The 2,993-nt window shown below is 49.9% G+C and overlaps 1 long non-coding RNA gene across 1 annotated transcript; it reads left to right on the forward strand.

Annotated features, from left to right (window-relative positions):
* Positions 1 to 602: 602 nt before the first annotated feature.
* LOC108535175 (uncharacterized) lies at positions 603 to 2,645 on the forward strand. The gene is made up of 3 exons (XR_001887149.1): positions 603 to 694; positions 1,241 to 1,484; positions 2,026 to 2,645. It is a non-coding gene; the product is annotated as an uncharacterized LOC108535175 (long non-coding RNA).
* Positions 2,646 to 2,993: the final 348 nt, after the last annotated feature.

The following is a 2,993-nucleotide window of genomic DNA, read 5'->3' on the forward strand; positions in this document are numbered from 1 at the left end:
GCATTTAAAGAGCTGCATCTGAGTGGTCTGCTACAGCCTTCCCCAGCCTATAGCCTCTTCTCCTCTGCAGAGCTGCCCCCATAAAGGCTCTGCTGTCCTCCTCATGAGATGGGGTGAAGATTAGGCCCCCTAAGGGCCCCAGCCTGATGACCTGGGACAAATGGGTGCATTTTCACTTTTAGAGAAAGAGCCAGGTCAGGATGACCTGAGCCCTTGCGTCCTCTGCAACCCTTGCATACTCTCCTGGAAGCAGGCACCCCAGAAAGGTCAGAACCCAACAGGAAGCATGATAAGGCATCCAGGTGGGTGCCCAAGGTCTACAGGGAGCCAGCCCATTTGCCACAGCTGCAGCTGTCACAAGGCATCCCCTTGTCCTGGGCTGATTGGGGAGAAAGGAGGGTGGTGGTAGCAAGAGAGGGTGGCCAGGGGAAGCCCTGATAAAGTCCTCACTGGTGACTGGACCTGGGGTAGCTGGCAGCGCTTGTGAGAGCTGGTGGGGCCAGACCTCTGTGATTGTATCACCTGGTAGAATGTGAGGATGTTCGTTCTAGAATCTGCTGCTTTGTCACTATGGCTAAATGCTTCTTTCTCTAGGGCTCCCCAGCCTGTATAGCACCCCAGGAGTACAGAACACTACAGCTGGGAGGGACCCCAGCTGCTCTCTTCTTCACCTTCCTTCCTTCTAATTTGACAGGTACCAGAATGGATATGACTTGCCCATAGTTCACAGCCTGGTTACAACAAAACGTAGGCTGGAGGTCATAGCCTACATTGTAACACGATGTAGCAGAGGTCTTCTGACTGTCCTGTGTCTTTCTAGTATGCACCGGGTGGCAATAGAGGAGGAGGTGGCTCCGTGGCCTCTCACCTCACCTCATGCGGGTGTTTCAAGTTTCTGACACTGCTGGTCAGGAAATTCTTCCTTGTTTATAACTCAAATCCTCAGGCTTTATTGTAAGCCCCATTTCCTCTTACGACTTCCTCAATAAGCACAGGGAAGTAGCTGAGGTCTTTGAGAAGCATCCCTTCCCACACGCACTAAACAGCAGAGGAGTGTGCGGTTTTCCAACCCTTTCTTCTCTACATTGTGCAACTCCTGAATCTGAAAACGAAGATGACCCCCTCCCTTCACTCATCATCCCATATCTGGGGTCCACTTTCCAATGTCCCAATTTTACCTAAGTAGGCAGGAAGGTGCTTACAGATGAACAGATGCATTCTTTAACGGATATTCACTAAGCCTCTCTAGGTTCCAGGCACCAGCTAAGCACTGGAGCGGGAGGGAGCAGGGCAGATAGCTGAAGGAATGTGGCTGATTCAACTCTCCAATCAAGGCTGCGTGGTCAGGAAGGGAACTTGAATAGCTAAGGCCATTCTGCAGGACTCCAGCCCTCCACCTGCAGGGCAGCAGTGCCACGTGAACACATACAGATCCTGGTTCTGACTGCTGGCAACTGTGTCATGCCATCTCCCATCAAGTCCACGTGAGCTCTAAATCCTTCCTCTGGGCTGATGTTGGGACTGGTGGGGAGGAGGCCGTAATGAGTCTTCTCTACGCTGGGGGAGGAACTACCCTTTCCTTGGTCTGCTGGCAGCCTCAGTCCTAATTGGATGAGTCAGCCTCACTCCCCACTCCCTGAATAAGGACCACGCTTCTGGTAAGGAATGAGAAGGTGATTAGCTAAAGGAAGGGCACAGCTGTTCTCCAGATTAGAATGCAATTTAGGTTGCAGCAGATGAGATTTCAGCTAGCTAGGAGAAAAGATATCCGGTCTAAGACACAGGCCCAGAAGTGATTGGCTACAGGAGGGTGTGGGCCCTGGTAAGGCTGCCTATCTTGTGAAACCGGCCCCTGCTTTGGGGGACACACTACCCTGAAAGTCAGAGGTACAGAAACTTGCCATCGCAAAGGGAAGAAAGACACTAGTCTTTATGAGGTACCTGCCACATGCCCAGGAACTATGCCTGGCACCTCCTTCTTCCTACAACTCTAGAAAGTAGATTTTCTTATTCCCTTTTTCACAGATGAGGACACTCAGATTCAAGGACGTAAGTGACTTGTGCATAGTCACACAGCTAGGAGGTGGCTGCACCAGGATTCAGATCCAGCCTATCTGATGCTGATCTCATGGTCTGTGGGGTGCTGCAGAAAGAAAACTGCATAAAGAAGGTGATCCTGGCCTCGGGGAGTTCCTGGTGTGCGCCTCCAGCCAGCATGGTTCCCTGCAGAGCGCACTCCGGTACAGAGTATTTCTAGGGAGGGCTAAGGAGCAACTAATCACTAAACAACTCCTCTTTCCTCCTATCCCCCCAAAATGTTCACTACACTTGAAATTCCACCAGACCTTGAAACCCTTCACACAGTTACTGCATCCATGGCCTGCCACACCGAGAATCTGCCTGGTTTATTGGGAAGAAACTGTCCCCACAACACCCCAATTTCCCCTAAGGTACCGCAGTTTGGTGAAGGCAGGATCCTGCTGAATGCCTACCAGACAACAGAGACTGAGTAAAACTGTGCATTTCATTGTATGTAAATTAGACCTTAACAAATCCAAGACTTACTGAGCCTGTCAAGGTGGTGCATGTCTGTAATCCCTGCTACTCAGGAGGCTGAGGCAAAAAGATGACTTGACCCCAGGAGTTCAAATCCAGCTTGGGCAATATTGCAAGACCCCATCTTAAAAAAAAAAAAAAAAAAACAAAATGTACTGAGTGACTTTTTCTGGGGCTGAGCATCCCCAAGTTTGATTGATGCATCAATATCTATAATAAAGACTCCACAGCACCAAAGGCCTAATCTTTAGAGGCTTTTATGACTTTTCCCTCCCCTAATTCCCCAACCTCCCACCCTACCTTGTGACCAAGGCAAAAAATCTAACACTTTTATTTTTTTTTAAGAGAGACAGGGTCTTGCTGTGTCACCTAAGCTGGAGTGCAGTGGCACAATCTTGGTTCACTGAAGCCTCTACTTCCTGGGCTCAAGTGATCCT

This window comes from Rhinopithecus bieti, unplaced genomic scaffold (genome assembly GCF_001698545.2).
Source record: "Rhinopithecus bieti isolate Rb0 unplaced genomic scaffold, ASM169854v2 scaffold_12049, whole genome shotgun sequence".
Lineage (NCBI taxonomy): Eukaryota > Metazoa > Chordata > Mammalia > Primates > Cercopithecidae > Rhinopithecus > Rhinopithecus bieti.